This window comes from Lepisma saccharinum, chromosome 27 (genome assembly GCF_977018435.1).
Source record: "Lepisma saccharinum chromosome 27, izLepSacc3.1, whole genome shotgun sequence".
In the NCBI taxonomy this organism is placed as follows: domain Eukaryota; kingdom Metazoa; phylum Arthropoda; class Insecta; order Zygentoma; family Lepismatidae; genus Lepisma; species Lepisma saccharinum.
In genome coordinates, this window is record NC_139255.1 from 17137550 (window position 1) to 17151583 (window position 14034).

Sequence of the window (14034 nt, forward strand, 5' to 3'; positions counted from 1 at the left end):
TTTATTGCACGTTGAAGTTAGTGATTCTCATCCGCCAAAAGATAATACTTGCACTATTTCATGAAGCACAGACAATTCACAAGTGGAAGATGCTACGCTCAATCGTTCAAAAGCAAGGAGCGTTAGTTTCAAGCCAAAGACAAAAGTTGTAGATGGCACTAATGTTCTTATGTCAGTGGAACCGTGCGTAGTTAATCTGTGTATTGATAAACGAATTATACAATGTGAACTAGATACTGGATCTACAGTTACGCTGTTCAATACCAAGTCTTTCAAAAAAATGTTTCCTCATCGGCGAACACAATTCACTACACTTAAGTTACGAGGTGTGAATAATAATACTTTGAAGTTGAAAGGTCAAGCTTTCATTGATTTATCATTGAATGATGTATTGTATAAATTACCGGTTATATTGTGTGAAGAAGAACTGCGTTATCCGTTGATTGGACGTTCATGGCTCGACAGTATTCATCCAGGTTGGAGGAACTTGTTAGCACAATGTAACACAATGTTCATAAATACGGGGTCCGGACGAAATTACAACGCAGATATTAATACAAAAATACCGGAAAGTAAAGGTTTGAGAGCGCAGCTGGAGAAGAAACTTACCCAGAAAGATAAGGAATCAAGGGAACGTGACCACCTGCGATATTAGGGACATAAAAGATCGAAGCTCCGGAGAGACAGGGAGAATGCCATTGGAATGCCAGCTAAGAGCATGGCCAGTGACGACACCCAGTTTGACCAGAAGCTGTTCAACCAATCAAAGGGGTTGGACAGTGGGTACGAAGATGACGAAGCGTACAACCTGTATGATAAACCTTGGAGGGATGCAGGAACTCTGAGCCAACATATTTACAGACCATCAAGATATCTGGACAACGCTGTGAATGGAGATGATTTCGAGAAAATAATGAAAACAAACAGATTTGTCCCAGACAAGGAATTCGGTGTCACGGACCATGGAGCACCACGCAGCACACCTGTTCAGTTTGAGAAAGATGAAGATGATCCTTTCGGTGTGGACCAGTTTTTGACTCTAGATAGAAGAGCTAGCAAGAGACCTAAGGATGCAGAGGGAAGAGATAACGAAAACCAACCAAACACAGACGCTAGGCATGCACCACTCAGAAGATCGAATAGACTTAGGAGACCTCCTGATAGATATGGTAAGACCAGCACTTGAAACAAAAAAAAGATACTCCAGGAGGAGATGATAGACACAGGATAAGAGGAAGAAGAAGAATTTGTATTTTATAGTATGTTATTGATTGGTTGTTATAGTAACAGTGTGTAAGATGTACGTAAATGGCTTCCATGTATTAAAGTTATTGTTTAATTTGAACCTACGTATTTTGTATGTCTTGTGCATGTATACATAAGAAATCACACAACACAACAAGGCTTACAGTAACATGTAGGGTGTAGATATCTTGCATGCAAGTGTTGAAAGGAGAAAATATTTTATAACCAAGAACATCTAATATATCAGTTCTCTGTTTATACACAAGACGTTAATGGAATGTCGGGACTCTCAGGTCCCATTAATTGTAATTAATATTAATACAATGTCAGATGATGTTTTGTTGTCAATCCTGCCAATGGAAGACTTACCCATACATATAAATATTTCAAACTGCCTTTTTGTTCCATAACAAAAATTCAGGCTACAAAGGGTAACCTATTTTTTTCTTTGCAGGTAAATAAGAAATAACAAGTTACGTCAGTGTTTTATTAAAACACGTAACTGATGAAGTTTTATAGAATCTAAAATAACCTATTTTGCTTGTTAGAACCTAAATTATGATCAGAATTTTTGTATGACACAGAGGTATTCGCTTGGTTTGGTACCGAAAAAATTCAATGACTAACATGTTTGAAACATACATTCTGTAGATTTCCCTCCCTCCAAGTCAATGCTGATTTTTACGAATCAAAATGTCTGGTGCCACTGTTACCTGCATGGTCCAAAGTGCATGCAAACTTCTCATCTGTGTAGCCTTGCTCACTTCCGTGTCAGTTCGATGCTTTGTGACATTCATGGCTTGCAAATTAACGTTTCCCAGAATTCAAGGAATTCCCGGTGAATAGTCACCTGGTACTGTGCAGCATTCTTCATATCAACAAGTAACTGTTGCTAACAGTACAAGTATAGTATTACAGTAATTTGTTTGTAATTTTGAAAATATATACAAATGAAAATTTGGTTTTGGTTGTTACATATAGAACTAAAATTTCTTTTGAAATTTTGTTTTTAATGATCATACCTAATCAGCATTTTTCACGAATTTTGAACCATCTTAAGTTTTCTTGGAACCTACTTCAGGATTTTCGAACCTAATTGCAGATTTTTAGAACCTATCTTAGGATTTTTAGACCCCATTTTAGGAACCTAAAAGCACACTTTTAAGAACTTAAAACTTCGAGGTCTAGCCATAACATATTAGAGATTAGCTGACTGATACATTTCAAATTTTTGGTTGCTTCAGCCTCTGTGGCTATTTTGCACCCTTCTAAGTGTATGGGTATAATCCCCTTATTAAAACCCTTACCTTAAAATTTAAAAAATAAAAAGGGGTGTAAAGAGACCTTTGGCAAAGGTTAAAAATGCAAGTTGAAAAGGGACTTCCATAGAATAAACACGAAATTTAAAAAAGGCAAGGATAGCCTAAGAGTTTCCTCAGAAACTGTGTAAAAGACCCTGCTCTTCTCAAAAAGATAAAAACATTTCGTTAAACATTGTCATCATCTCCCAACATGGATGTACGATTAGAATGTGCCGAACACTTAAAACAAAGTTACAGGTACCGTACAATGGAGGGTACAGCTATTGCAGGAAATGGCAATGTGTGAGACTGCTGTGTCTTCTCGGTGGGAGAGAACAGGAATGAAGTGGTAGCAGTAGCATCAGCTCCTTCGTTCCCCTTGATGCTTACATGACTGGGGACCCAGCAGACTAATTGAAGGACTCGTGTGAAACATGATAAGTGACATTTTGGTAACTTCCGAGTTCATCAAGAAAAACGGTTATTAGAAGCTATACTATAGATGAATTGTTTTCGTGTTGTGTTTACCAATTTCAGAAGACTTCACCGAGTCCAATGAAAATTGTATCACATGGCAATTTCACTCGAAAATTGAAGGATGGCACATTTTACTTTGAAACTCAAAAATGACCAAAATGTCACTTACCATGTTTTACACCCGAGCCCTTCAATTGTTACTCTATCGGTATGGGTATATCTGTGTATCAATAATATTACTGATAATGCTCTTGTAAATAAATGTCTAAATACGCAGTTCATTATTAAAGTAATCATATTGAATCACTTGCTTACATACATTAATTGAGTGAGGAGCTGAATGATTGTTCTTCAAGAATCATTTGCAATTTTGTATTGGCTTAGTTATCAGAATCGGTAAATTTTATATCAGTAGTTCATCATCAGTACTGGAAAATATTCAATGTCAGTTCACTTTCTGAAACCAAACTAAATGAAGAATAAAATGATGGCCTCCTTGTGCACATTAATTTAGGATTAATAAAGCCAATAAAGAGCAACGTTTCAAACCGTAGCAGCATGAAGGGGCAGCACAGGCCAGCGTTTGGTTGGTGAAATCCTCAAGCGATAAGTGTCGAGTGCTGCTTGTCCCTTTGGTGCGCAAACTCCCTAAAGCAAGACACTCATTGTATCACACATGCAGGAATAACAAACCACGGCAACACGTTGCAAGCTATTGAGGAAATGGCCCAGTTTGAGTGACACGCAAGCGACAAAGCAACACATGCAGCTTATCGTGTCGCCTAGATCTGTTGTAACATGCAGTTTATTGTGTCTCCTAGATCTGTTGTTGTAATGTGTGGTTTATCGTGTTGCCTAGATCTGTTGTTGTAATGTGTGGTTTATCGTATCGCCTAGATTTGTTATTCACACAATTAGCAGCAAACGCTTGCTAATAGATTGAAGGCACCATGTCACTTGTCACTTCGTTGGGAACTCTCCCTGTGGCATGTCGCTTCGGACTAGTACCCTTCCTTTAAGCAACTTTCCGACCGAAGTAACAAGTAGCACGCGAATACGACATATGAACATGTGCTGAACGTATCGCTTTCTGAACGGCTTGCTGTTTGGACCCTCATGGGCAATGAATGCTATTTTACAGTCTGGAAGTGTCTGCAACTAGTCACATCAGTGTGAACATCCTGTGTAATTTGTCTCATTGTTGTGAAAGTTTCCTTACACTCATGTCGATGGCACTAATGAAGTTTTGTGGGTTTCCCTTTGTCGTTTCATGCAATCATCAGTTATCATCATTTCTTCGATTAGTTTCAAGTGAAAGAAAAGAGACAGTAAATATCAAAAATACAAATGCTTCAGTGTGTATATCTTTAAAAGAAATGATGATGATAATAATAATTTCGCACACAAAATTTGCTTACCAAGAATATTCCACCCGTATATTTTTTCCCATATTATTAATGAAAGTCATGATAATAGGCCGTGGTTGACTGTCTAGAATGTTCGTTAATATCTTCACGACCACTGTACCAAATATCATAGCAATTATCACGTTCATTGAAATGCTTCTTGTAAAAGAATCAGACATTGCAGCGCAAAAACAATTTACTTCCATTATAAGCAGATGAATACCACGTAGCAGGGCCGACAACAGTGCCTCTAGTGGTATCACATTCGAGTGGAACCTGCGAGAGTGCCCAGAACAGTGCCGTTTTCCACACTACATATTCAAGGTGCTGTAATTGCGGTAATAAAGTTTGTATTGCAAAAGTCCAGTCTTTTTTTAACAGCCCACGCACATCCGATGACATGCTAACCTGTCATCTTGGATTGTATATCTTTTACATATACTCAATTGTGTCAAATTTCAACACTTTAACTTGAGCTCACTAACAAATCATTTAACTGCCAACTTAACTTGATGATTTTCATTCTTCTAGCACCGAAAATCACGTGCAAACCAAAGGGGGAATTTCCCTCCTTCAAAAACCACCCTGCTAATGAATATGGAACATGTTCTGTAATACAGCTTGTCTGTGATTGTTACAAGCACAAGATAGGTGAAATTAAATTAACCCTTCAGGACTGACAGTACTTTTGAAGTAGCCCTTCCTTTCTTTTTAGTCTATGTTTGTCCACTTTCACATGCAGCCACTGATGAGATATGTGAAGATCAACTCACTGCAGTGTATCCAACTACCAACAGAGGGCAGGGGTTTGGAAGTCCATTTTGTGAGTGCCCATGCAAAAGTTTCTCTTCTTGTGTACAGTTGTTAGCCATTGTTGTGGCATTAGCTGTGTCAATTTTTTTTGACAATGTTATGTTTACACTTTTCAAGGTAAGCAAGGTACTATTTTCAATTTCAATAGACCTGAAAGAAGTTGCAGATGTATGTATGCAAGAGAAATGAACAAATTTTCAATTGTTTACTTTTATGCATCAAATATTCAATCATACCACACAGGCAAGGATGTATTTAGGGGGTCCAGGGGGGTTTCCCTTCCCCACTCCCCCCCCCCCCAAAGACTTCCTAGGATAGGGTTTCCGGGTATGGCTGGTAACGCTAAGTTATAAAATTGAATAATAAAATTATAAAATAACTAAAATTAAATTATGAAAATATACTTGTTTGTTATTTATTTCGGTCAAACTTATTGACAGGCAAGGATTATATTGGGATCATACGACTTTGAATGACAGTACCAAAGACGATTCATGCAAGATGTATTACTACTTATAATAACATGCATAAAATATTACCATGAAATTTACTTTTCATCAACTGGATCTAACATCACTTTTTTATTCAATAAATATTCAGGGTGGCTACAAACAAGCAGAAATGAAATTCCCTGACTTTTCCAGCTTTTCCAGGACAAAATTTATATTTTTCCCTGACAATTACAAAATAAACTAAATCGATGTTTTTGAAAATAGAAATAATAAACTCATACAGATCCAGGCATGGATTTGTTAAGTAGGACCAATATTATCTTCTATGAAATTGACTTAATTTTTCTCTATTCTCTATGATTTGAATTCAAACTGCAAAATAGTGAATTTGGAAAATTATAACAATTCACAAGCTAGGGAAGGATTACGGAATTTTGTCATACGCAGTAAGTTTAAAATAAAATACTAGATTATTTTTAAAGTTACGACTAAATGAGATAAGAGTGAAGAGTGATTGATTAAGAAATACAATTTGTAATTTTTCAGTTTCCTTATACATTCTCGGTATTATATGTTGATATTTCCACTGAGGTTTGGAACCCTCTGCTTGCAAAGAACCATGAGTGCAGACTCATTTTTCAATGCATAAAGCTACTTCTCTCTTCTCTGTAAAGCAAACAACTTAACTCTTGCATATGTGAAACAATTGAATCGAACAAAATAAAGTGTGATATTTCCTTACATTATCAATGGGATTTCTGCTTCAGTACAGTATATCCAAGTGAAGTACTGTGAAACTGACAACATGCAGTTATACCATTATTGCTGACGAAAAGGGTATGTAGGTATTAGAAATTTAACGCAAGGAATTTATAGAATTGCATTGTATAGGTACCTGATTTAGCTAATCACACATTAAAACAGGAATACACTAATAATAAAAGCTTCTTAAAGTTCATATAGGACTGGCATCCTGTAAAAAAGCTCCAATGTTGCCTATACGCAGCACTAGTGGTCAGAGATAGACACACTCACATGCAGGCAGGAAGAAGTAGCATGTAGCTGTAATCTGGTACAGTTGCAATGCAGCCGTTTTAGGACAGTTCTAGGTTAAAGATTGCAGCTCTTGTACAGTCTTCCACCGACTGCGATGTAGCCTACGTGTAGTAATCAGATTTTTGCATGCTCAGAATCTGGCACAGAGCCAACAGCAATCGTGTGAGGTGTGCAGACCGGACGTTGTGAGTGATAGTATGGTCAGACGATGGTGCAGACAATTCACGGGAGGCCAATCGAATGTGCACAACACCATACAGCTGAGTACACGCGAGCCCTTTGCATCACTTCAGGTGAGAGATCTTGGACCACTCCCTGTACAGCCCTGGCCTTGCATGAACCGACTTTCATCTCTTTGTTTAACTGAAGAGTTTTCTGGCAGGACAAGGGTTTGACAGCTACACTGCGGTAGAGATAGTTCCAGTCTTTGCTGTCAGACACATATACCATGGGCGTACAAAATTTAGTGCCATGCTACAACAAATGCCAGAACAACGGTGGTGGTTAGTCGAAAATTAGGTTAGGACTCTCACCGTTACTAATGTAATAAATTACAACTGATATTCTTGTTTTATTTATGCCTAATCGGTAGGGACCTTGATTTTTTTTTCAAATTGGTGTATTTTCTTATTTTTTTATTTTTTAGTATACGGTGTTATTTTTTCCAAAATTCACATTTTTATTTAGTGCATTTTCTGGCAAATATCTGAAATTATACCTTCGTGGTGTTTTTTAAACTACTGTTTTAAATTGTAAGTCACATGGCATACGCCTCTTAGCGAGAGTGATATCTTGAAAGTTATTTTGGGAAAGTTATTTTCCATACCCCTTTTTTAATTTTAAGGTAAGGATTTTAGATAATGGAATTTTCTCCGTATATGCTGAAGGATGCATAATGACCATTAGTGGCGACACACCCAAAAAATTAAAATCAATCAATCTCACGTGACAGATACCGATATATTATGGCACCAAAAATTGGTATTATCTTTTTTTGACTTGTTAGTGTTACGTTTCCCAAAATTCGCGTTTGTGTTGTAGAATATTTATCTGCCAAATATACCGAAACTTAATACTCTATTGTGCTTTTACACTATTATTTTAAATTGTAGGTCACATAGTCTACATATTTTCGTGACAGTTTGATATGTTGGAACAGATTTTTGAGGAACTAAAAGTAAAGTGCTCCCTTGCACTTTTCCATGAAGGTGTATAGGGGTATGGAGTTGGGGCCCACACTTTCATGATCACGGCTGAAGCTGGGGGTGATGTTGTCAGCACCACGCTCCTGGCTACCTTTATCCCTCAAAGTTTCCTCAAGGTACCAGCTTCATATGATGCTGGGTGGGTGCCGGAGCAGTTTGAATAGGTAGAAAACATCCCTGTTCTCCCCCGCAGGGTACGACCCCGGGTCTCTTGCATAGTAGTCCGACGCCCTAACGACTGAGCTCCATTATTGCTCGCTCGACAAATGCCGATGGTGCGCACTTAGCTTGGTAATTCAAAACATATCTCGTGCGACAAATACGAATATGTGGCTCACGTGTTGACGGTAGATACGCACTCGATCTCCAGGTAGAACCCTGCCACTTTGCTCTGTGATATAAATGGTTTTGATAGAAGTTGAAAAAATCGTGGGAAATACATGATTTAATGTGGTTGTCGGAATTATTCCATGTACGTATAACTCTATAGTTTACTCTTGAGTAAAATGTTGGAAAACTTGCATATTCTATGTACACAAACATGGCCTAGAAAAGACAAGAATGTTGGATTTCATGGAATTTTTCGTTGTTTTAGGACATTTCTTTTAAAAAAATCGCTAAAAACGCCAACAATTCGCATTATTTCAATATTTTGAACTGGCGAAAAATGTGTCCAGACATCACTGCACATTCCTAAACATAACATCGCAGCAATTACCATTTTGCACGATTTTGGCGTTTGCGAAAAATCAATGTCCCTACTAATCGGAAATCACTTTCTGGCCACACCTCGTATACATCAGTAGATGGAAAGTGAAAATTTAGCGGGCTGGCAGAGAAAATTCAATTCTTGAAGAGAGTGATTTGCTTTTATGATTGAATGATTCGAGTAAATATATTAAAATATTTACGTATTTATTATTAGTATTTTATTTCATAATATTGGACATTAACCTGACTCAGTGAGATATTAATGACTAGGGAACGGAACTTTAGGTAAATAAATGTGTTTTTTTTCTGCGATAAGATAGAGACCCTCGTTTTTGCCAAAATTCTGATCATAGCCTTATATACCAACACATCAAATTTTATTTTACATAAAAACACATTTTCTAGTTTTCCGTATGTAAATAAATATTTTGCAAATTTTCATTTTAAATACATAAAATCGCTCATTGACTTCAGCAACCTCGAAATCCACGAAGGAAAAATGTTTATTCTCCCCACCTCTTTCATATCGAGAGTGTTAGGTTTGTTTTGTCTTTGAACACGCTCGCTGGCAGACTTCTGGTACCTTGCCTACGATCCTATTGGGGGGAAATATTAACCCCACTGGATCTAACCCTCAAGTGCTAATGTCTAAATGTGCAGAATTTTTTGGGGAAAACCAAGGTTTTCAAACTTTTTGCCAAATTGCACGTGTTTTGGAAGGAGGTGAAGTAGAGGAAGAGGAAGCTTTGGAAAACTTCAGCATTAGTGACATTTCGTGCTTCAAATATGCAAGAATTGTTTTTTGTGACGTAGAGCGATCTTTTTCACAATATAAGATGCTTTTTAGAGATAATCGTCACAGATTTACAATAGAGAATTTGGAAAAAACTATTGTGATCCACTGCAACTCTTCCCAAAAATATAGCTCGCTAAGAGGTAAGCATTTAGAAACTGATTTCAGGTGTTTATAATGCATGTAATATTTTGTTCTTGTTACCAAATGTTTTTATTTTTGTTACATATTTTCCTGTTTTTATCACATACTTCAACATTTATGACACATAAAAAAAAAAATATTTCTGAGTTTTTAGCACATAAAGTTCCGTTCCCTATTAATGACCATCTCTCATGAGTTTAAACAGACAGGGCAGAGAGTGGCGTTAATATCATTGCAATACTAGTGTTGCAGTAAATTTGAGGTTGGGAGCATGCACTTGCCAATTTTTATAACGTTCGCCAATGCAGATTTATGTTTCACATTTTCGTGATAGTATTCAATATATATCCCGTTTTGTTGGATTCTTCTTGATATCTAAGAATAGTGCAATGTCATTGTAAACGTATGTTAACTTGTGTGAAACCAGTAATACGTCAGGATGATGAAAGAAAACATTCGTAAGCACTGCTACATTAAATAAGGTGAAGTGAGCCAGAAGAGTAATAAAATTCCAGCAGCACATTTGCAGTCTAAAGCTCTTCTTGTTTATGCATGTAATTTTTGTTGGATGTTGCAGTCCATGATATACTTTGTCAGGTGGCGATATTCGACAAAAATCGTATGTATCAATGGAACCTATTTGTTTCCATGTTCCTTCAGTTTGCCAAACAAAATGCCTTACTACGTCGTCTGACAACTATCGGACGGCACCACCCGCTCTTATCGGCTCTATCTGTTGACAAGTTCCCTTACTACTCCCATAATCACAAGAAAAAATGATAATTCAATGCATTTTTCACGTAATATTTAGAGGCTTAACTCCCCCGATACCATATGGTATCATCAGAGTAAGGTCGTACTGGCTCGATGATACCATATGGTATCATGGTGCTGATTACGAAATGACTGTGCTTTTTGGACCTTCATACTCTTATGTTTGGGTGGAAACTCTGACACAGGTCTGGAGCAAGCCTGGGAAATTCATATTGATGACCAACCTCTCCCCCTCTCCGCAACATATCCATGCCACATTTCCGAACAGAGTTTCACATTTTGGCTCATTATTCAACTTGTATGGCACCCAAGAACATGAAACATGTTTCAATCTCTTTGGAAACGTCCATTCTTTAAAGAGAATACTAAGGTTTGCGCATTTTCCCCAAACCCCCCTTCCTCGGTTCTGCATTCTGAATTGTACACGGTTGCATGCTATGATGTTTTAGCTGCAAAACAAAACTTATCCGAAGTAGATGCCTCCCATAGTGCCCTAGTTATAACAATTTTCCTCCAAAAATGCAAATTACCTATTTTTCGTAAAAAAATATAAAAAAAATCAAATTTTGGCTTATTATTCAACTTGTATGTCACCCAAGAACATGGAACATGTTTCATTCTCTTGAGAAATGTCCATTCTTTGAAAAGAATACTAAAGTTCGCGCCATCTTCCCAAATAGCGGGAGAAGGGTCAAACTCCAGATTTTTATGTTTTTTTCATTGAGATTCGGGGGTCGCGCCCCCAACCCCACTTTCATCGGTTTGGCATCCTGAATTGTACACGGTTGCATGCTCTGATGTTTTAGCTGCAAAACAAAACTTATCCGAAGTAGATTGCTCCCACAGTGCCCGAGTTATAACAATTTTCCTCCAAAAATGCAAATTACCTACTTTTCGTAAAAAAAATTCACATTTTGGCTTATTATTTAACTTGTATGGCACCCAAGAACATGAAACATGTTTCATTTTCTTTAGAAATGTCCATTCTTTAACAAGAATACTAAAGTTCGCGCCTTCTCCCCAAAATAGTGGGAGAAGAGGGCAAACTCCAGATTTTTGTTTTTTCCATTAAAATTCGGGGGACGTGCACCCCCCCCCCCCCTTCGCCAAGGGCTCCCTTCTTTGGTCCGGTGTTCTGAATTGTACACGGTTGCATGCTCTGATGTTTTAGCTTCAAAACAAAAGTTATCCGAAGTAGATTGCTCCCATAGTGCCCGAGTTATAACAATTTTCCTCCAAAGAGTGTTCAAATTTAAAATTCCCACCGAGAAGCCCGAGCGAGAGAAATTTCGCTCTCTCTCTCTCTCTCTCTCTTTCTGCCATCACTGGTTTCTGGCGCCGTGGTTGTGTTGCCCATAAAAGGGGCCTAAAAGTTGAGGCCGAAACTTACGAACAAGATTTCCTGTTCCCGTGCAGTTCCATAACGATATCTTTAAATAAATAAATAATAAAAAAAGTCAATGAAGACTAAATTCCCTGACATTTCCCTGACTTTTTTTGATACCTCAAATTCCCTGACTTTTCCCGGTTTTCCAGGTTTTCCAGGTCTGTCGCCACCCTGATATTCAATTCTTTATCTATTTGACATTAATTTCCTGCCAGGACAGTTGTTTTATTTTTTTGTTTTTTTTCTAAATTTTTCTAAACTTAACTATACAGAAGCTAGATAATGAATACCTGCTGTTATATCACTATCCTTATGCTGTCTTTTTACCTACAGGGTGCTCCACAAAAAAACAGGAAATTTAAAGTTATTTGTATTTTATACGTTATTTTGTTGTTTTAATGTGTTAATGTTTCACTGTGAAGTTTATTTGTAATGTGAATGTGTAATATCCTTTTTTCCGTTTTTTTTCATTCAAGGATGGCTCAGTTAACAAATTTCCAATGGGAGGTGATTGTCTTCTTCAAGAAAGAACATCCAACGTGGGGATTGATGAAATGCAATGACATTTTGCCAGAGTTCTTTTGTTCAATAAGTAAAAATCAGATTTCCGATGTTGTGGCTGTACCTAAAAATGAAGGATCACCTGCTGCAATTCGTAAATGTGGATCTGGCAGGACCAAACAAATTCATACGCCCATCAAACAGGCTGCTTTGGACCTTGCTGTGACACCACCAAGACAAAACAGAAGACATTCCAGTCAGCGTGAAATTTGCTGAGAACTAAACTTATCAAAGGGTTCAGTGTTTGACATTATTGAAGAATCGGGGTTGAGGTGCTATAAATAGAATAAAATGGAATGTTCTTACTGAAGCACATCAGGTAGCACGAGAAAGAAAATGTGAGTCTCTGATACAACGTTTCGAAGGAAACGAGAAGTGGAAACAAATATGGTTTTCGGATGAAGCAAGTTTCAGTCTTCATGCACCTTTGAACCGGGAAAATGAGCAAATTTATCATGCTGTTCAGGTTAAAACAAACATTTCACAGAATGATCTGCTGGTGGAAATTGATAATCAACAGCCATCAATCATGTGCTACAGTGCAGTCTCCTGGCATGGCAAAACAGAGTTGCAGTTTATTGAAGGCAACGTTGCTGGGTAAGAAGATCTACCAAGGTACAGAAGAAAGAAAAAAGCAGTAAACCAGGTTGTTTATAGAGATGAAATGTGCACCCAAATGTTCCATGACGTAAACAGAGTAATGGACCAGGATGAATGGACGTGGCAACAGAACGGAGCAAAGGCCCATACAGCCAGGGACACTGTGGCATGGCTCAGAGCCAATACTCCTGACTTTATTGAACCTAATGACTGGACGTCAAAAAGTCCAGATCTTAACGTAATGGATTTTTGCATATGGGGTCTACTGTTACACCAAGTTCAAATACAGAGGAGAGAAATCACAGACATTGACTGCTTAAAAACTGTGTTGACAGAAGCTTGGAACAATATTCATCTTGACACTATCCAGAATTGCACTGCAAGTTGATTACACCGTGTACGGCGTTGTGTAACAGCCCATGGGAAGCATATTGAACATTTGAATTGAATATGGCAAAGTGTAACAAAGGAACAGTCATATTAAATGAGCTCAAACAAATTTCCTGGTTTTCTGTGGGGCACCCTGTATTAATGTAATAAAAATATATTTGAATATTTTAATTAATATTGTTGTTAATAATAATTATTTTAGTTAATTTAATATACTTAATAATAATAATAATAACAACAAAAACAACAACAGTTGTTGCTGTTATTGTTATTATTACTATTATTTTGAGACACTTGGTTTGGACCCCTCCCCCCGAAAAATATTTCTAGATGCGTGCCTGCACACAGGTATTTTGTACATAAATATCTGCCTGTAAGTTCTTGAATCAAGACTTAAAATAATATGTTTATGAACAAAAATTATAGAAATCTTGTATTCAGTGTTGCTAACTTTTGTACGGAAATTGTAAATAATTGGAAAATATGCAATGAATATTTTTTCAAAGCAAATATAACATGTGCATCAAGGTAATTTTCCAGCATTATTTCAATTACTAGCACTATTTAATGAATTATAGATATTACAAAGTGTACAACTCATGTACCATCACTGTTGCATTTATTACATGACACATTGTCGGGGAGCGAGCCCCGTTCCGATTTGTATCCAAAAACTTTCGGTGGTTGGGTAGGTGAATTTGCAAAGGACACTCACAGTA

At 37.2% G+C, this 14034-nt stretch overlaps 1 pseudogene; it reads left to right on the forward strand.

Moving 5' to 3' along the window:
- The first annotated feature begins 718 nt into the window (after positions 1-718).
- LOC145980174 (puff-specific protein Bx42 pseudogene) lies at positions 719-1186 on the forward strand (annotated as a pseudogene).
- Positions 1187-14034: the final 12848 nt, after the last annotated feature.